Genomic DNA, 22,033 nt, shown 5'->3' on the forward strand with positions numbered 1-22,033 from the left:
AGTCCCCCCGAAATTACTGAAATGTGAAGAGCCCAGGCCTCTCTACCGGTAGCGGTACCGGGTGACGTGACGGTCACTCGTGTGTGTACAACGCACAATAACGTAGTTCGTGCTGCCCGACCCAGACACGAGAGGCAAACCTGTCTTCAACTGTTCACGTAACCAGTTAAACAGTCACTGTCACTAAATAAGAAACTGGAAAGAGCCAAGTGTTTCACATCTAACAGAAGTTTTCCACGAGCGTAAGTTTCATTATTTGAATTATGGTTAGCCTATTTCTGGGTCTGGACATTTTGTTGTTGTTGTCGTTTTGCTTCTGTTTTGTTATGAAATAATCCCGTAACACATGTACAATTTAATGCATAAAAACAAAACGAATGACTACGTACCTTCCTACCGAACCTTCCAAGTACCTTTGAAGTTCCGCGTGGAGGCAGCCCTCCTCCTCACACCCTCCCCTTCACCTCCGAAGGAACCAGCGTCACCCTGCATTGATGTTCACAGTTCCCTTTCCTTTCCTTACGGCCTTCCCACAGACGAATCAGTCCTAAAGCTCTGTATCACTTTAGTTCAGCACTTTTTCAATTTTACAGAAACGGACTTACACTGTATTCTTCTGTCTTGCCTTTCCACTCGACATTATGCTTGTGAGATTCATCCCTGTTGAAACACACAGCTGTGGGGTACTCTCACGACTGTCTACTATAAATGTACCCCCAATTTCTTTATTCAGTATACTGTTGATTGGCATACAGGTTGTTTCCAGGGTTTTGCTGTCACGAATAGGGCTGCGTTCTCGCACACATGTGACAGTTTCTCTAAGGCAGTGCTTCTCAACCTTTTTCACAACCCAACTGATACAGAACATGATACGAGAATGGCAAACAGCAGTTATTAGACAAAAGTGCTCCCACTCCAGACTTGTGATCTGCTCTGCTACCCTGAAGGCTAAGGGGGTCAGGGGACCACTTCACAAAGCATTCCAAACTCCTTTCAAAAACCATTACACCAGTTTACACTGTCGCCATCACGGTCTGCATACTCCCTCTGCTCCACCCTCTTGCCCAGTGCCTGACGTTGCCATCTGCCAACCTGCTAGGTATGAAATGGTATCTCGCTATGGTTTTAATGTTAAAACATATTTATGCCTCTATAATTAAAAGAGTAGGGTACTGGAATATGAAAATGCAGACATATAACTAATTAATTACTTAGGGCAATTAAGTCTAGGACGGGGCTCATTCCAAATCAGTGGGCAAAAGTTGAACTTTTTAATAAGTAAGTGGCTTGTGATTTCCAAATAGCCATGTAAAAAGAAAAAAGAAAAAAATGAATCCATTCTCCATACGATACATCAAAATAAATTCCAATGGGTCCCAGATCTAAATGTTAATGACAAAACCACACAAGCACTAAAGGAAAATGTGGGTGACTGTCCTATAACTGTGTTGTCCAAGACGGGAGTCATCACCCACAGGGGTGCCAAGCACCCGAAATGTGGCTAGAAGTTGAATTTGCAGTTTTAATTTCTTTTAATATAAGCTGAAATTTAAAAACTGACACTCAAGTCGGTTATTGGAGAACTTTTAGTACACTTGGAACAACTTGGTTATGTGAATTTCCTTTTTTGACTGCAAATTTTACAAAATCTAAATACAGTAAAGAATTTACAATGAAAACTTAGTGACCACACTGAGATGCACTATAGTATAAAACACATGAGATCTTAAAAATTTAGCATGAAAAAAATGTAAAATATCTCATTAGTAATTAAAAATGCTGACTTGCTGAAATGACAATATTCTGATATATCGGATTAAATAAAACATATTATTAAATCAGTTTCACCTCTCTCTTTGTACTTTTTTATTCTGACTGTTAAAAATTTACATACGTGGTTCCTATCACGTTTCTACTGGATAGTGCTGCTCTGCAATCTAAAGGAAAACTTTTTCCACATCATGATTCAAATCCAAGGAGCAATAAAGACTGATAAAACCGACTATGCCAAAGGAAAAAAATTACATAAAAAACACCACAATCAGAGGAAAAAGACAAATGATAAACGGGAAACTGTCAAATATTAGAGGTTACATCCCTAATATATAATGTCCCTAATATATAAGAAACTTCATAAAATAGAGGAAAAAATGTAAAATCCTGTAACAATGGGCAAAATATATGCAGAGAGAGTTCACAGAAAAAGAAATGTAAATGGCCCCCAAACATATGAAAAGGAACTCAAGCTAGCACATAATAAAAGAGACGCAAATTAAAATTACACGAGAGTGTCATTTCTCACCGTTTAAATGGCAAAGGTCTTTGATCACATGTCTACTGGGAAGGGGCGAGGTAAGAAGGCACTCTCATTACCTGCTGGTGGGAAGGCAGAACTGTACAGCACCCACAGAAGGGACTTTGGCAACACCTTAACAAAACTGCACAGCTGTTACTCCTTTGACCCAGCAATCCCACTTCGAGGAATCTATCTAAAGATAAACTGGCAAGAATTGTACGTAAATATTCACAAGGCTGCTCATTCAGCTATCCATTTAGTTAAGGAAAATAATGTCTCTGTTCAGGCTTTATGTTTGATTTGCAAATAAACCCCCACCACCCAAACCAAATCATTCACACTACAATGTAAGTGCCAAAGACCAGAAATAAGTATATATCCAAATGGATAAAGTTTGGTACATATACACGATGGCGTCTCTGCAGTTGCAAAGCGCACTGAGAAATGTTTATGTACAGCTCCAGAGTGATCTCTGAAAAACACCATTAAGTACAAAAAGCAAGGTGCGTAACTACAGTCTGCTGCCTTTTTTCTATAAAAGAAGAAATAAAGACATGCTTGCTTATGTTAAATAGAAACAATATGCATATGCACACACATAGACATGGCATACATGCACCATGTACATACAAAAACATACCTATACACATACATACGTGTATTTCCATATCTCAGTAGCTAGCTATATTTTTTTTTCTAATTTTGTCCACTTGAACAGACCTAGAAAAGGACCAGCCCAGAGGCAATGAGAACTCCCAACACCCGGACTGTGGGCTCTAAACACCATTTATCAATAAAAAGACCTGCAACAGGGGAAGTACTAGACAAGTCTGAAATACCCTGTTATACCAAAAAGTAGGGACGCCATCAAAGACCACTGCAGTCATGTCAAAAGTATTCAGAAGCCAACTTAAAGAGCTGTCCCATGGGCCAAAGATAATTTGAACTTCAAAAGAAATAACTGCAAAGGACTGAAGCACATACATTGTGTTTAAATCCATGAGTTCATAATGATACTTAAAAAAAAACCACTGGTCTTCTTTGGAAGATGCTGGAAAACCAACTCATGAATTTGAACATTATTTTAACTAGAAGGAATAAAACTGAGCATTAATTTTCCTATATAAATTATACCCTGATGTAACCAAATAATTGATGTGATAAATTTCTTTTTGATAGAAAAACTCCAGCTAACAAATGCAGAAGGGACGACAGAATATCGTTTTATAACTGTTACTGAAATAATATGTCCATCAGTGGTTTTTGAAGGGACTGGGAAAGCTTTTAATAGAAAGATCAGGCTGATAACACTTAAATACCTCAATCAGTCTTAACCTCACAAATGAAGAAACAGGAAGCACGTGTGCCGCCTGATGTGATGGTAACAGGAAGGACATAACACTTTCTAGGAGAAACTCCTGCCAAACTACCTGATCACGCTTCCATCTAGATCAAACTAGGAAATACAGGAAACCAACAATGAAGAACATCGAGAGAAGATGCAATCAACGAACTACAGGAAGCAGGGAATCCTACAGGACAAATTCTTGTTTCTTTAACAAATAAACTGCTTGGGAGGAAAAAGAAGAGGGGAAAACAGAGAAAGGAAGCCTACGAAGAAAGGCAGGTGCATCTCTTAGGTGTGAAAATTGTTTGGATCCTGAACGAAACAAATGAATCATTAAAAAAATGTATGGGTCCACCAGGAAAATCTGCTTACTGACTGGATATCTCATATTAAGGAATTATTGCTAAAACTTTTCTAGACATGATAATGATATTCTGGTTATGCTAAAAGGAAAAAAGTCATTATCATTTAGAAACATAATCTAGTACACACAGACAAAATGACATTATGTCTGTGATTTGCTTCCAAAAGAACCAGGAGATGAGGGGAAGGGAATGTGTGTGTGTGAAGGGAAGGGCAGGGGGAATGGAGGAAAGAGAACTGCCCAGGAGCTGATAATTAAAAGCCTGACTCAGAGCAGAGAGCCTGGACTCCAGTTGCAGCACCACCACTGACTGGCTACACGACCTTGGTCGAGGTCCCAGAGACCCTGGTTCCAGTTCTTCCTTACCTATAAAGCAGAGGTAGTAGTCGTAGGTGCTTCAAGCGGTTGCTGCAAGCATGAAAGAAGACATTTAAAAAAAAAAATTGCATGTAATGTACTTAGCACAGCACCCACGTGCAGGGTAAGCACTCAGTACATGTAAACTTTTATTATTACAATTGTCAATTATTACTATTGTCATCCAAGATCACGAAGCTAGAGTTAGGAGGTGGTGGAAATGGGATAAAGTTTGCTGAATCCAAAGCCTACATTCCTTCCAATACAATCTGATGCTGGCCCCCAACTCCACCCCAAGTCTCCCAGTGGAGACTGGGGACAAGTAACAATCCACTCTGCAATGAGACCCTATTTATACCGTAAACCTTTTTTTTTAAATTGAGTTATAGTCAATTTACAATGTTGTGTCAATTTCTGGTGTACAGCATAATAGTTCAGTCATACATATACATACGTATATTAACTTTCATATTCTTTTTCATTATAAGTTACTACAAGATAGTGAATACAGTTCCCTGTGCTGTACAGTATAAACTTGCTGTTTATCTGTTTTATATAGAGTAGTTAGTATATGCAAAGCTCAAACTCCCAATTTATCCCTCCCCACCCTCTTCCTCTGCTGGTAAATGTCTGTCAGTCTGCTTCTGCTTTGTAAATAAGTTCATTTGGTATACCACAAACTTTAATGATGTTGCAACTCAGCCTGGCTTCTGCAACTAGCCATCCTCTGTGACAGTGTTGTACCTTAATGTGTCCTTACTGTGGATGGCTCCTCATCTGGTGGGATGTAAACACTCAGGTATTTTAACCCCTTTATAAATCACGATACACACTCCTGAATTCACAAGGATTAACACTGTGCTATTTCATCATCCTCCCAACACGTGGCCTCGAATTTTTACTACATCGGGGGCTGGCATCAATTACATTAGGCAAACCACGGAATCCCAACATATAAAACTAACAAAGTGATAAAACATCAAACTTCGTGTGCAGCATAAATACAGTAATACTGTAATGCTAAGTACCTATACCTTAATATTTCTCATAAAGTAAATGTTTCCACTTCTATTTAATAACAGAATTACAATATTCTGAGAAAACCTCTTCAATGCTATTTCACTTCATGTGACAGTTCTAACCACATGCCGAATCTCGATCTGTCCTGTCTTCCTGACACCACTTGCCAGGTTCTCCTGCCTCTATGAGAGTCTGCATTTCTCAGCCTCCTTCACTAGCCTTTTCCGTCCGTCCACAGCGCATAAAGGTTGGTGTTCCCTGGAACTCCCTGCTCAGTGTTTTCCTTCTATTTACCTTCCCTGGGAAATCTCATGCAAAACCACCTAGCTTCAACTACCACACTCTTCAAAAAATCCCTTCATTCATTCATTCATTCATTCATTCAACAAGTATGTGCTCGGCCCCCATTGTGTGGTAGGCGTCCTGGGGACATAAGAAAATCAAAAAGAGATACTGTCTTGCCCTTGTGGATCTTATAGTTTACAGGGACATTGGCTGGGGTGGGGGGATCTGTATTCAAATAATCACAAAGATAACTGTGCAATTATAAAAGTGGTAAGTGCATGCGGGCGAGGTGCATGATGGAGTTAAGACAGAACAGAGGGATCTAAGCTGGTTGTGGAGATTAAGAGAATGATTCCCTCAGGAAACAATGACCGAACGGAAATCAAACCCACAATTCTGTCCCAACCCTCTCTTCCGAATATCAGTGTATCTCCATCTAACAGAATACAACCACCTAGAGCTCAGAATAGTTCAAGCTCAGTTAAGGATTTTTCCTCCCAGTGCCGGGATGCCCCATCTCAGCAGTGTGACCCATCCAGAAATTTTGCAATTATCCTTTACTTTCTTCCTTACTCTCCTTTCCCAAACTGTCACCGAGTCCCACCAGTTTTGCTTCCTAAATGCCTCTCCTATCTGTCCCTTTCCTCCCTTTTCAGGCATTAATTCAGTTCCCATCACCTCTTACCGAGTTAGTACCAGAGTTCACTCGCTCTGACTCCACTCTCTGTTCCCCTCCAGTCTTCACCCACACTCACGAAGGAACCGTCTATTGTGCAAGCTGTGTCCCTCCCCTGTTTATACTCTCTCAGTGCCTCTTGTATAGGGCAGTAAGTCCAAATTCTTCACTCTGAAGCCGTGCATGGTTCATCAGTCTCATCCTCCGTCGTGCTCCACCAGATGGGAAACTCCAGTGACCCACAAGCACCCACAAGCACCCACCATGACCCACAAGGACCCATCAAGACCCACAAGGACCCACCATGACCCACCATGACCTATAAGGACCCACAAGGACCCACAAGGACCCGTGCCCACATATCTCCATATCACTGTGTGTCCTCTGCCTGGAAGGCCCCACTTCATCTTCTGTCTGCCCCCAAATCCCTTTATCCCCCAATGTCAGTCTATGGACTAGTCCATGAATCCATAGTAAAATGAGGAAAAATGATGAGCAAACCGATGTTGGTCCACTGATACTTTTGAAAATGTAAACAATAACCTAGGGGACTCTTGTGCAGCCTTTGAGTGTCATCTCAAACACTTTCTTCTCTGTGAAGCCTTCCATGACTTCCCTATGATGGGGAATCTATAAGATAACTTACTGTCCAAACTGGGAGACTTCTGAAGGCAAAGGGGGTGCATTAATAACTATGGTGAAGGATGGGCAAAGACCAGGACTGTCCCAGGGAGCCCAGGGGCCCGGTCAGCCTACTTCTAGACGGAGTTGGCTGCTTTCTCCCCTCAATCCTCAAGGCCCCTTGACTCCCCACCACACGCCACGTGCGCCCGTCAGCTCCCACGCTAGCCTGAGAAGTCCGCAAGGGCAGGGCCAGGCCGTTTTATCTGTGTCTCCAGCATCTCTCCAGTGCCAGGCACGAAGATGACACAGGTGTCATCAACAAAAGTAAATGTTCGCTTAATAAATTATCTAAGTGCGTAAGACAGATAAGATCTTTTAACCTTGGCCAACAAAGGAATTTAAAAATTCCCACTATCTTTTCTCATGCCTGAGAAAACAACACTTCCTCATTTGGTTATAGAGTTTTCAGTGGGAGCAAGGTCTTCACAGAGAAAAATTCTAAGCCTCAGACCAATGACCAGCTGTCAATCAACTAACAGCTACTTACTCAGCTATTAGCCTCTGAAGGCCCAGTGGGCATGACAAAGGGCCTGATCATTTGGTGGGGGTGACAAAAACCACACAAATGAAGATCAAAACTAATACTGAAATAAAATCAACAAACATCAAATAAGTGGTACAGGAGTTCAAGGAAGCCACGGGAGAAGCCACTCCGACGGGCAGAGAAGCTCCCTGAAGGAGAAGGGCTTTGAACCGAGACCCGAGGGAATGGCGTGGACCTCAGAAGCGCAGCAGAAGGAGGAAGTGCCCTGGGCGGGCGGCTGCTGGGGGGCCCCCAGGGTGAGCAGAGCATCTGTCTTGGGAGCTGTGCCTAGACGGTCGTAGATTCCTGGCACAGAAACCGGAACATCTGAATTTTCCGTAAATATTCAACAACTCAGAGAGCTTCCTGTAGTCTCATCTCTTTCATCAAAGGAGTAGTACTGTCTGTCTGAGACATAGAATAAGATACACGTTGCTTATTCCTTGATAACCTTTCAAGTGTGAGAACTGTTACAAAATTATCTTGAGAAAACTGCTTCTGGCCGACCCTTCAGATGGAACTGAAGTCACCCCTTGGCGTGTATTAATTACCTGAGTCTTTGAAAAGTTCTCTGCAAACCTCAGCCTGGTAGCCTGCAGCATCTCCTCACTCTGTATCTAGCCTTTCAATCCTCTCAAGAAAGAAATCATAGTGTTAATGTAGGGGTTCCCCCCTCCTTCAATGCTGGTGAGAATGTAAACTGGTGCAGCTACTGTGGAAAACGGTATGGAGGGTCTTCAAAAAATGAAAAATAGAGTTACTGTATGATCCAGCAATCCCATTCCTGGGCATATATCTGGAGAAAACTCTAACTCAAGAAGATACATGCACCCCAATGTTCACAGCAGCACTATTTACAACAGCCCAGACATGGGAACAACCTAAATGTCCCATCAACAGATGACTGGATAAAGAAGATGTGGTATAGCTATACAATGGACTATTACTCAGCCATTATAAAGAATGAACTACCATGATTTGCAGCAACATAGATGGACCTAGAGATTCTCATACTAAGTGAAGTCAGTCAGATAAAGACAAATATACGATATCACTTAGATGTGGAATCTAAACTATGATCAAATGAATTTATTTACAGAACAGAAATAGACTCACAGACATAGATATTGGTAATTCATAGTTACCAAAGGGGAAAGTGTGCTGGAGGATAAATTAGGGGTTTGGGATTAGGAGATACACACTACTGCATGTAAGATAAACAACAAGGTCTTATTCTATAGCCCAGGGAAGAATATTCAATATCTTATAATAATCTACAATGGAAAAGAATATATATGAATATATATATAAAAAACGGAATCTTTGTTATACACCAGAAACTACCACAACATTGTAAGTCAACTACACTTCAATAGAAAGAAAGAAATAAAAATAAAAAATAAGTAAAAATAATACAGGGGCTCCTCTGCACTGTAAACAGCCATGTGTGGACCTCCTTGTCAACTGTGGGTTCAGGGAGCTTTGGGGAGCGCCCGTGATGACACACAGTTCATCTCTTGGGCTGCTGAGTGGGTCTCACCTACTCCACTCGCCTCTGTGATGATGGGTATCAAAAACATCCCCACACCCGGCAAAGACCACCAGCTTCTCCTTCCCCTTCCCTTCCCTTCCCTTCCCTTCTCAGGCGGGGAAAAACCATAAGTTACCAAGTGAGGTGGCAAACGTCCTAATCTATGGTTTAGCAATGAACTGAAATGACTACAGCATCCACCGCACTCCAGTAAAACACAGATCCATCAAGGAAGGGAATTCTGACTCAGAAACCACTCTCCCCACTCTGCTCTGAAGTGCCTTCCTCCAAAAGGCCCGGGGCTCCCAGGATGTTTCATAACCAGTGTTGGATCTGCTTTTGAAGTGCAGTTTTATAAAAAGACCGGTCCCAGCTCATAGGGTACGTTTTTCCAGGAGCAGCCCTCAGTGTAGTACTTCTTCTCCCACTGACCCTACCGATAGGGCTGACATAGGTCACACTCTTACAAGGGGAAGCAAAAATGTCAGGTCTTAGCTGAAGAGTCCTTGCTTGGCATAAATGTACCCAGTGAGCTTATAAAATTTTCATGGAGAACAGTGAAAGCATAACAAAATGAGAACAAATTTGGTTCAAGTTACGGTAGTATTAATTTACGCAACATCCATTCAACCAACATTTATTTAACCAGAGGAGAAAAAAAAAATTAGGTAATGAGGATGAAATTAAACAAACCAATCTACCTCTGTGATTAGTAAGTAGAATTTTGGTGTGCAGCGAAGGCTTTCAAAGGTGCCATTATTACAAATCTCTAAAATGCTTTTCAAGATTTGTTGTCCAAATCTTTAAAAATAACAATAATCATTGAGTGATTCCTTCATCTATTATCCAATACAAGTTGTAAAAGCCAAGTGAAGAAGCAAAGTGCGTCAGCTATGATTAAATGGCCTAAGAGAGCGTCTGACAGTGAAAATATTGCAGAATCAGAAATGTAAACAAAGGCAGAAAGATGTCCAAAGCTGGGCGTGCTCTAAATCCATTTTTCTACAAGGCACTAAGCATGAGGACTTCAACTCGCGAACGCTGTAAACACATGAGCCTGTGAGACAGGCAGGGGCAGGTATGCGCCGGAGGGGCTGAAGGCCTGATGGAGAGAAGTGGGTGGAAGTAGTAAGGGAGGTGCGTGGGGCAAAGCAGGACAGGGCAGAGGGGCCCTGAGGGCAGAGGGAGGGGCCTCGGCTGCAAGCAGAGCGCCTACCCTGAGCAGAGAGGTGGGAGGAGTCAGGGAGAAAGTGGGCCTGGAGACACGCTTCACATACTGGAAAAGAACGTTGGGACACACACACAGCTCAAGTCTTGCGGGCACAAGTCAGGTGGCGGGGGAGGGGTGGGTGGGGTGAGGGACAGACTGGGAGTTCGAAATCGGTAGATACTGACAGCTATATACAGAATAGATAAACAAGATTATACTGTACAGCACAGGGAAATATATACAAGATATTGCAGGAGCTCAAGGTGAAAAAGAATGAGAAAATGAATATATGCGTGTTCACGTATGACTGAAAAATTGTGCTCTACACTGGAAATTGACACAACATTGTAAACTGACGGGTAACTCAATAAAATTTAAAAATTTTTTTAAATAAATAAATAAATAAATAAAGTAAGGTGGCAGGAGAAAGAGAGGGAGGGCCTATGGATGAAAATCTGTTGGGAAGGAACACATGGAGACGCTTCAGAAAGGATGGGAAGGTGGAAGGGACCCTCGGCAAAGGAGGGAGGCAGAAGCAGCCCTACGAGGGGGATCAGCCGCAGGGGGCAGGGCCGCGGAACGCAGGCTGGCAGGCGGGGGGTGCTCCTGCGTGAGACAGGGCTCCGCTTTGCCCATTTTAAGTGATTTTAGAGGGAGCAGCAGGGAGCACCGATTACGGCTCCCTTGGGAAAACCCAGTAACCCAAGAGGTGGGGCCACCTGGGCTTCCAGGCCCTCGCCCCGACTCCTGGAGGAAGGCGCACTCCGGGCGGGATCCCAGCATAGAAAACCCTGAGCGCTGTGGCCCCAACAACAACGCCAGTAAGACAAGGGTACGTGAAAGAACTTTGAAAACCACAAAACTCCCTCTAAATATAAACGCAGCTATTCACCAAACCCCTTGGACAAAAAAGAGAAAGCCGTGAGTCACAATCGGGATTAAAGACATATCTGTCACATATTATACATATTTTAACGTAGTTATCAAATATTATACATATTCCCAACCAAGATGCCCCTAACTAGAAATTCCAGTCGTTGGAGAAGACATCATGGTTGATATGTTTAGCTCCCTCTCTGATACGTTTTCAACACTGAAAAACCGGACCTGAGGCATAACATGGAGCTCTTGATAAACTCTCCTACTGATGGATTAAAACGGAACTCCGCATCTAATGTATTTCCAAGGTTTCTGACACATTACAGATCGTAACTAATTAGGCGAATTCCATTTGACTCAGTCACTCATTGAGCGACTTCCAACTGCAAGGCAGTGCACCAGCCATCACAGGGGTTGCAGAGATGAGCGGAACAGTCCGCCTTCAGCCGCTGGGTCAGTTCATCCTAGTTTCCATTTCAGATTGTGGCAGCGGCATCTCCTCTCGCAAGTACAGAGAGAAAGCAATCTTGACATTGTGACTAGCCTACGGACCTAGGGAATGCATTGTCCAGGAACATATTAAATAAAAGAAAATTTTTTAAAGGAAAGGAACTTCTTAATACCTGGTGACTGAAGACACTGCTGTGTGTGCCTTTCCATGTTCATCCTCAGCCCAGTTTACATCCAACCTCTCTTGTCGTGATTGCATAACCACAGTGTGTCAAGTTGTTTCTTGTTGCAACTGTAACTTGTAAAATTAAACTTCAGAACTGGGAGAGTCAAGATAAATAATTGCCTACTTTAAAAATATGTATGTATATAATTTACATGTCACTGCAGATAAGCTCCTGAATTATGATCTCTTAAAGTCACAACTGTCACCAATTTTAAAATACAGCTTCAGTGTAGCAACCCTCCCTGTATGCGGGCCCTCTCCCTGTCTTCTCAGTTTTCTAAGTACTTTATATTTATCTATTGCAATCTGCTTTTCGTGTTTTAATGAGAACCTAATTAATCACAACTTTTACTTTTCCCAAGCTCTGGGATTTGTAAAATTCCAAAGAAAGAACATAAAATGGCCAAAAAGGCCCTTGTTTGTGCCCCCGCAGGGCTCCAAGTTGTACTGATGAGGTCGCGTGAAGCTGGTGATACTCACCACACTTAGGACCCTCTGAGAATGGTCTCCTGCCCTCTCCTGTTCCGGCGGGAGGGGCCAGGCCTCTCCCTCTCCAGCCTGGACTGTCTCATTCTTGAACAGAAAACAGCGAGTAGCAGGGGGGCCACTAGGAGCCTGGAGTGAGCTGCTCAGGATGTAACAATCAAGGCTTGCCTGGGTCAAAAATCCAGCACAGAGCTGAGACACCATCGAGGAAATGATTCTCACAAATGGGGCACACCACCTCTCTCCTGGGTAGAGTTACAAATCAGTCACAGCAAACAGTGCCAATTAATGAGCAAGCTTTTGATTTTTACCCTGTGATTCTTCAAGAAGCTCAAACCACTTCAGACAGTGGCCTAATAACTCCCAGAAATCCATGCTAGGCAGGAAAAGTGACATGGGGGGTGAGAGAACAAAGGGTAAATTATTAAGACAAGAAAACAAAATGACCAGCTCTTCTGACAGGTGAAACTGAGTCAGTGCTAAAGAGGAAAGCTCGAACCGCAAGGTCCTCGTGGGATGAACTTTTAACATTGGATGCAAGACCTCTCTACCGAACAAGGCCATTTTTCCTGGAGAAAAGCTTGCCAACAGAAGCACCCCACGCCTTCCCAGGCATCTGCTCACCCAAGCACTGAGTTGACTTGTCTTTGCTGGTTTTCAGAGCAGCCCTCCAGAGCTGCTCTCCGCACCCGGTCTGCACAGCAGGCAACACTAGGGGAGCTTGCATTTCAATGCTGCATTTCTGATCCAAGTGCTAGCCCCAGCACTGGTTCAATGCAGATATAAACACACTCAATTGTCCTATGACCAGCACCTCCTACTTTATAAGCAGCAAAAGAAAAATAGATGATCAAATCTAAATTAATTTCCATGCCTGTGACGAGGCTATTTGAAAATGGATATTCAATTTCCGAACAGCCAACACAGAATATGTTCTATTGATCCTACAGCCCAGCTCCAGAAGTATGAAAAAGAGGAGAAAAGCCCCAAATTGAGCATCTTGGACTTAAAGACCCTGCAGAAACATCACCCTTTTCCCCCAAGAAAGCTAAGGTAGCCCAGGCCCACTTTACTCAATTTTTTTTTCTGCCCTGGTACATCTCAACCCTGCCAGCTGAAAGGTTAGGGAATGAGAGCCCAGCCCCTGGAGTAAGGAAGTGTTCATAGGATCGGTCTGTGTACTGAACTTCCCCAAACAGCCCATACTCCATACTGTCTCCTTAAAAAAAAAAAAAGCAATAAAAAAAAAAAAAAAAGCAAGCACTACGTGGAACCTATGGTTTGTCAACCCCCTCCCAAAGTCTGAGTCAGAGCATGTGTCTTTACTGAGGCTCTGGGTGACCAGGGTGTATCGCTTTCAGACTTGCTCCAATAGCTGAACTTGGGGCTGTCTTCCAGCCACGTCCTATCTATTTTAAAACAATTTTCCTAACCCACATGCGCTGGAAGATACCTCATACATAGGTCAGCCTCCTGGAAACCGAACACTTCTGTCTCACACTGTGCTTGTCATCTCGCAGGACTAATGCGTGTTTACGTGGATATATTTTTATCTTCGACTGTGCAACTCCTGGAGCAAAGAAAAGCCAGCCCGATTTTTACCATCGTGCCTGAGCCAATTCAGAGCTTTAGAAGAGAGATGAATGGAAGATGAGAGCCTCTAAGCCCAGGGGCTTCTCTCACACAAACAGTAAGTGGGGGTGGGGGGGACCCCTCCATGGAGGGAGGGGGCAGGGTGGAAGACGGGGGAAGGACATTAAGCAGCAGACCAGAGGCAGCCGCACTTCGCGAACTGCCTGCAGAGGGGAGTGCAATCTCTCCCTTGTACAATAACCAAGCACCCTCTGGCTGCATCGCATGGGCACGAATAATAAATACATCGAGGTGGGCAAACAGCTGCACCGAGACAAACCACCCCCAAAAGGTCAGAACTTCGGAAATCCCGGGGATCACAGTACCCACACAAACACACCAATCGATCGTAGCCGGAGAAGAGACTTGGAGATTCAGCAGAGGATTCGGAATTTTGTTGTTTCTTTCAAGCTCCGGCTTGCAAAGTGCGGCGGCTCCAGGCAGAGCTCGAGGGGAGCAGGAAAGGCTGAGGGCGGCGGGGAGTGCGGGTGGGAAGGGAGGGGTGTCGAACCCCAGCCACACAGGCCTCGAGGTGGCGAAAGTCGTCAGCAGCAGCCCCAACCGCATCCCAGCCCCTCGGCCCCGGCCCGCAGACGCCCCTGCAGCGCCCACGACCCCAGCTGCCGCCCTCGGCAGCCCCGCCAGCCCCGCCAGCCCCGCAGCGGCAGCGGCAGCCGCCCCGGCCGGGCCCGAGCCGCGCGCCGGCAGCGCCACGGCCGCGGCTCCCATCCCCGCCGAGCGGCCGGCAGGCACCCCGCAGGCCTCCCCTCAGCCCAGCCGGGCTGCGCCGCCGACGGCCCCCGCCCGGGGCCCCGCGGGGGGCTCACGCTTACCTGGGGCGCTCGCGGGGGGGGCTGAAGGTGGCAAGCCTCCCGCCCCCCGCCCGGTCCTCCTCGCCGGTCTTCTTCCTCCCTCCTCCTCCTCTTCCTCCGCCTCCCCACAGTGAGTCCCGGTCTCCCCCTCCTCCCCGCCGCCGGGAGTGAGAGCTGGAACCTCCGGCGCCCGGCCCGCGTGCGCGCGTGCGGGAGGCGGCGGCGTGCGGCCAGCTCCCCAGCAGCTGAGCGCGGCGCGCGGCTCCCAACTAAAGTGTGAAAGAAGCGGCGGCCGGGGCGGCCGCGGCTCAGAGCGTCCCCCCGGGAGTGGGCAGGGAGCGAGCGGGAGCCGGCGGGGAGCGAGCGAGGGAGGGGACCGGGAAGGAGCGAGCGGGGGAGGGAGGGGACCTTCTCGCCCAGTCACTCACTCGAGGGGCGGGGGCAGCCAGACACTCCCCCAGCGCCGGCCCCGCCCCGCTCCCGGCTCCCGCGCGCGTCCCGCTCCCCCTTGTCCTCGGGAGGGGCCCGCGGCGGTCGCCGAGCACCCCGGAGGAAGGGGACCGGGCGAGCGGGTCTTCCAGGGCTGCAGAGAGAGAAGGAGGGCGGGGACGGACGTGTTTGTGTACAGTGTGTGTGCGTGTGTGTGTGTGTGCGCGCGTGCGCGCAGGAGCACGCGCGCACCCGGAGCCGGCCGGCCAGCGGGAAGGGAGACCCCGGCGGGAAAGCTGCGTCCTCGGCCTGACACCCGGGCGGTGGTGCGGGAGCGGCGGGGCCGCCCCGAGGCCCGGACGGCCCGGCTCTGCGGGAAACCCAGGCCAGCCCTTGGGCCCAGCCGCAGGGCTGCGCCTGCTGGAAACAGAGGGAGGGAAGGCCGGGCATCCTCGGCGCGCCGTGCGGCTCCTCCCCTCGCCGGACCCGCCACCAAGCCGCCTCCGCCCTGCCCTGGAACCGCGGCGCCGGCAGGATGAATGAAGCGTCCGCCGCTCGGCAGAAGCCCACTGCGGGGCTGCGGCGGGGGGAGAGACAAGCGCGACACCGCCCGAGACTCCTCGCCCTGAGCCCCCTCTCTGCCCCTCCCCGCGGCGTCTTGGGACTAAAGGGCGGAGGCCGCGCCCGCAAGGCGTGTCTGGGATGACTGAGGATCCTGGAACCTCGCCGCCCACCCCCGTGTCTGTTCAGTTTTTGTGAACACTCACAAGAGGCCAACCAATTTCCCACCCTCTGGGGGAAGGTATTTTTCTCTTTTTCCCTGTCTTGTTGGGTGTTTCGAGTGCGCACTGAACTGTTCTTTCAACACTGATAGCGTTTGGATGTCTTTTGTGTGGCTTCCCCGCGCCTCGCTGCTCCTGCATCCCCCTAGACATGTGCAGAATGCCAGGCCTCCAGAGTGAGAACCCCCAAGAAAACAATGGGGCAAAAGAGCCTCCCTCCCGGGGTCCTGTGGATTATCCAAAAATCCAGTCATTTCTCACTTTGGGCCAAGATGAAGTTGGAAAACGAAAAAGGACACATCAGAGCTGTGATGGTGATGAGACACTTCATTGAAACTCAAGTTCATAATTTAGTTTAATGAAAAGAGTTGATAACGTACCCATAATGGCTAGGAAGTTGGCCTTTTTGGGTTAAAAAAACTGGTTTTCCAGTACTCTCACTTTTTTAATTTGAAAGGCAGGTATCACATTGTTTTTGAAACTCACTTGTATTCCATTTTTTAAATTATCCATATCTAGTTCATTTTTTTTGTTTGGAACCAGAGTTCTTTGTGGTCTAGCCTCCTGGAGAGGAGCGGTTAAGAAGCGGGAGCAGGCCGATTAGGATTCCAATCAGATGCACCAGCCACCATTTCTCTTACCTTAGGCAACTTACTTCATTCTTTTTTCAGCCTTCCTTCCATCATCTATAAAATGGGATTGATGATCACTAGTTCCTATCTCAGGCTTGTCAAAATAAAAGGAAAATAAAATGAGATGGCAGTGCATATAGAACACTGCATAATGCCCGACACATGGTAAGAACTTAATAAATATGAGCTACTATTTCAAATACATAGTTTAATCCCAAATTTGGTAGGTTTTTTTTTTTCTCTCTCTCTCTCTCTCTTTGCAATCCTTCTTAAGAAACTTTAAAGCTAGAAGTGAAAATCCATCCTCTGGGTTTATCCAAATGTAGTCAGCCCTTCTCTGGGGTTTTCAGGCCATGTCTGAAACCTTCTACAGTAAATGAAAGAAGTGTATGGTTAACATGTGTGTGTGTTTATTTACATGTAATTCTATATAAAGAATCCTTGAGGATAACAAGATTTTGTCTTTTCCTACTTCTCTCTTTCCCTCATCTACATAGACCACCCTGAACAGATCGAGCTCTGTTAAGTGTTGTGTTGTAATCTATCCCTTCAGGGCTCAGAGCAGACACTGGCGCTGTAGCTTTTCTGAGGACGAGGCAATGTGGGTCTCCCCTGAATTGCTATCCTCAGAAGTAACAGAGGCCAAAGAGCAAGCCCTTCATACATGTGCAAATTTTAAAAATTCATACTATGATTTTTTAAAGCAAGTTTTTAATTTTTCAAAGTAATACATGTTTATTGTGGAAAATTTAGAAATTGTGGAAACTCAGTCAAGTATGAAGGAAATAAAAAATCATCATAATCTTATCCTCCAATTCCTTAAAAAACTGAAAATAGACTTACCATATGGTCCAACAATCCCACTCCTGGGCATATATCCAGAGAAAACTCTAATTTGAGAAAATACATGCACCCCAATGTTCACAGCAGCACTGTTTACAATAGCCAAGACATGAAACCATCCTAAATGTCCATGGACAGATGAATGGATAGAGAAGCTGTGGTATGTTATATGTGCAATGGAATACTACTCAGCCATTAAAAAGAATGAAATAATGCCACTTGGAGCAACATGGATGGACCTAGAGATTATCACACTAAGTGAAGTAAGGCAGAAAGAGACAAACACCATATGATATCACTTATATGTGGACTCTAAAAAAAATAACACAACTGAGCTTATTTACAAAACAGAAAGCGACTCACAGACATAGAAAACAAACTTATGGTTATCGGGGGGGGAAGGAGGATGGAGGGACAAATTGGGAGTTTGGGATTTGCAGATACTAACTACTATGTATAAAATAGATAAACAACAAGGTCCTACCGTATAGCACAGGGAACTGTATTCAATATCTTGTAATAACCTATAATGGAAAAGAATATGAAAAGGAATATTTATATATGTATGTGTATATACATATAACTGAATCACTATGCTGTCCTCCAGAAACTAACACAACATTGTAAATTAACTATACTTCAATTAAAACAAAATCCTACCCTCCAGAGAGAAGCACTCAATAAGTGCTTCAAGTATATCCATCCTACCCTTACTTACTATTATTCAGTCAGCAAACATTTGTTAAGTACCTAGTTAGGGACCAGACAACTTCCCAGGGCTGAGAACAGGTTGTATGTTGTTAACATTATTTGTTTCTCACTAAAAACTACTCTTTAGAAGCAACATTTTATATGGTAGTAAGGTTCTCAGGATAGTCTACAAAAAGTCCATGAGAGGAATCCCACAATTAAACTATGGTGCTGACCAGAAACAATCCAGGTCTCGTAGGGCTTCAATCACAATTCAGGAAACCATCTTCCGAATAAAGAAGACAAAAGCCCTTGGAAGGGCTCGTGTGAATAAGGTCCCATGATACTTAAGCCCTTTTGCATCTCAGTAAACCCTCTTTGGTGCTGGAATTTCTGTAGAGATGAACTGCTTTGATAAACATAGTTTTAATGTGAAAGCTCATTCCTCATTTCACCTGGGATCCCTGGGGTACCCCTCGTTTCTCCTCTAAATCTGGACAATCACCACCACCACCACCAGCAACAAACACACACACACATATAAACACACACACACACACACACTTTCTTTTACATAGCCACCGGAGGGGCAGTGGGACTACAGGGACTTGGGTAAGGGCTGCAGAAGAGAGGGGAGGAAGGGTACCGCGGGAGGGGAGGGGGCAGAAGGGCAGGGCACTGAGGTGCTAGAGAGGCCCCTTAGGTCTAGGTATACACCGCAGACCACTCAGCAGGAATTGCCTGCAAATCTGTTTGGTCAGCACAGCTAAATCTACTAGACATTTTAAAACAGAATAATGTCTTGCTATTCATAACTCTTAAGGAGACTATAAGCATACTTACATAAAAAAGAAGGAAAGACATGATTTCCCCTGGGTCACAAGTAATACAGCTACCTCCTCCTTGCCCTTTCACCACTAGAATCTCTGGATTCCATCTCTTTGAACACCCTAAATATAATTTTCAGAAAAGACATCTTTTTTTGCCCAGAAAAGTTAAAATTTAACCTTCAAAGGCACTATATCATAATGGATTTTCTTTTACTCCTAAAGCCTAAACTTATAAATATTAGGCTGTATAAAACCATTTATAACATAAATTTGAATTTTTTGTTTCTTGTATTTTTTTTTAAGTAGAGTGTTATGGATTGAATGTTTGTATCCCCAGATATATATGTTGAAGCTTTAACCTCCAGGGCTGATGGTATTAGGAGGAGCTAGGCCTTTGGGAGATGAGCTCGTGAGGGTGGGGTCCTCACGATGAGATGAGTGCCCTTAGGAGAAGGGACCAGAGTGAGAAGAGACCAGAGAGTGCTCCTCCAACCCTCCTCTCCCCATCCGGAAAACAAGTCAGGAGCGGGGGCCCTTCCCGAGAACCTGACCATGCAGCTACCCTCATCTCAGACTTCCAGCATCTAGAACTATGAGAAATCAGTTTCTGTTGTGTAAGTCCCCCAGCCTGTGGGATTTTGTTGCAGCAGCCCATGCTGACTAGGACAGCGAGCTTCCCTTTACCACTGACTGCAAAAAGGAAACCCAGGAAAATGCAGGTTGATTGAAAAAAAAAACATAGTAAAAGCTAGCCACTGTGGCCTCCTGTAACTTCTCATAGGAATCTAAATGAATTCATTTTGTGTGATTTATTTTTAAGAGCTTCCAATCAGGTTAGTTCTAAATAATCAAGTCAAAAATAGCGGTGGCAGGATTATTCAGAAACAAGTCGTCCTAAAGTTGGCGCTGCTCTGCAGTGTGCTCTCTGTGTTTGCGCCACGCAGTAGCAGCTGACACCGAGTGTCTTCCGCGTGCTAAGCATGGCATCGTGTACCTCGTAACGTACGTGGGGTAACTCTCTTCATCCTCCCGGCAACGCAGTCAGGCAGGTGTGAATATTACCATCATTCCCATGCAGATGTGGACACGGCAGCACGGAGGGGTGAAGCAATTAGCACGAGGCCAAGTCAGATGCCAGAGCCCACACTTTGAACTTTGGAAATGTGTTTTCTCTTCTATCTCTTTCACTTTTCAGCCTCAATCTCTTTCCTAAAATGAAGCCTGTTTGAGCAACTCCAGCGTCTGAGTTTCTTTCTTTTTTTTTTTTTTGCCTGTTTTTTTTTTTCCAAATTGAAGTAGAGTCAGTACAGTGTTGTGTCCATTTCTGGTGTGCAGCACAATGCTTCAGTCACACATGAATATACATACGTTTATTTTCATATTCTTTTTCACCGTATGAGTTTCTGAACTTTTGGAGAATCCATTCGTCTTCCTCACTTGCTGAAATTTTGCAGCCTGATGCTGTTGGGGACCTTCCACACCTTTACAGTGGCATCAAAATCAGTAGCTGTTGGTTTGAGACTCAATAGGGGTGTGTATGTGTGTGTGTGTGTGTGTGAGTTTAAATCGTCCTGGGGGCACCACAGCGCCACACAGGTAATGCACCCAATAAGCAGTGGTGGGCTGAGGATTGTTTATGTATTTTGTTGACAGCGGTTAATTCTAGTCACACCACACATCTCCTCCTGAATGGCTGGGCAAAATCAGAGCAGGGAGTTTAAAGTCAGCGCTAACAGCTCGCTAATGGTTCTAACTGGTCTCTCAATGACGTGCGAATTACTCTGAGAAACCTACTTTTCTAGATGGAAAAACTATGACTCTTAGATCTATTTTTTTCTTCCTTGGGTTTCTCCTTAGGGTGTGTATTTTCTTTTATTTCATTTTCAAAAGCAAGGTGATTAGAAAGTGAAAACATGGAACATAGACACTGGGAGCAAGAAGAGTTAAGAATCCATAACCAAGCGGTGAGATTCAGCCACAGACAGGAGAGAAGGGAGCAGAGGGAGGGGAGCTCCAGGACCCGGGACGGGGGCGGCCAAGCCCCTGGCTGTCTGCTTCCTCTTCCTCTTGTTGCAAGGCCTTGCCCAGGTATTGGAGGTGAGTTTTCCAGCGCGGAGCCCCTTCCCCAGGTCACGCAACGGCTCCCCCTCTGTGGGGATGAGAGATGAATCCCCAGACACTGAAGTCATTGGTTCTTACTGACATCTGCTCAGAGTCCTACCTTGCTTCCAGCGTGTATGTGCTAACAGTACTGTTAATTCCACGTGTTGGTCTCGTCTCTCCAATCAGCTGTCAGCTCTGTGAGAACTGAAGGCTCGCTGCTCCTATAGCACTAGATCCAGACTGCAGGGACTCACAGCCTTAGAGGTAAGGGCTGCTATCAACCAAGTTGCTATTAAGTCACTCTGTGAGCTCCTCTTACTGATGCTGGAAAGCAAATGTTGACATTCAGATCTTCAGCAACTGCGGTGCAGCCAAAGGAATGTGACTAAGGTAGAAAAGGAAATGGTGTGTATGTGTGGGTGTGTGGGTGTGGGTGTGCGTGGGGGCGAGAGAAAGAGCGAGAGAGAGACAAGCAGAAAAAAAAATTTTTTTGTCTGTCTCAACTTCACCTGTTTAAAAAAAACCCTCTCCTTCCCCTACTCCCTTTCAGAAAGTGAAACAATATTGAGGCAATAAACATAAAAAGTGGCAGCTTCCTTCGCTGTAATTAAGCAAGAACTCCTAAAACAGCTAACCGGTTGTTACCCCTTGCCACCCTACAGTTCCAAAGCCGTGCTGGTTCTGATGTTCTGGACCTGTTTCAGGTACAATCACTGAGAATTAAAGTGTTTGGAAACTAATGGGAAATATTGCTGCCAATTGAGATATAAGTAACCTACTGTTTTCAGATCGAATTCTAAAAGGAAAGGAAGGACTTGGAAAATTCCAAAACAAGTGTTTCAAGTGGCTTTGGGGTGTTAGTGTTACATCAGGCAGCTTTGTAATCTTCCCTGCACGTATGAACTGATTTCAGCCACCCTGCGACGCTAGGAAGGGATTGTTATT

At 45.3% G+C, this 22,033-nt stretch overlaps 1 protein-coding gene across 3 annotated transcripts in view; it reads right to left on the minus strand.

Moving 5' to 3' along the window:
• C21H1orf21 (chromosome 21 C1orf21 homolog) overlaps positions 1-15,161 on the minus strand; it is a 206,712-nt gene extending 191,551 nt beyond the window's left edge. For 2 of the 3 annotated variants that reach the window (XM_032463542.1, XM_032463543.1), the window contains exon 1: positions 14,801-15,161. The gene's annotated coding sequence lies outside the window, so the exon portion shown is untranslated. The remainder of the gene's footprint in view (positions 1-14,800) is intronic. The other variant, XM_032463544.1, reaches the window with a different exon arrangement.
• Positions 15,162-22,033: the final 6,872 nt, after the last annotated feature.

This window comes from Camelus ferus, chromosome 21 (assembly GCF_009834535.1).
Source record: "Camelus ferus isolate YT-003-E chromosome 21, BCGSAC_Cfer_1.0, whole genome shotgun sequence".
Lineage (NCBI taxonomy): Eukaryota > Metazoa > Chordata > Mammalia > Artiodactyla > Camelidae > Camelus > Camelus ferus.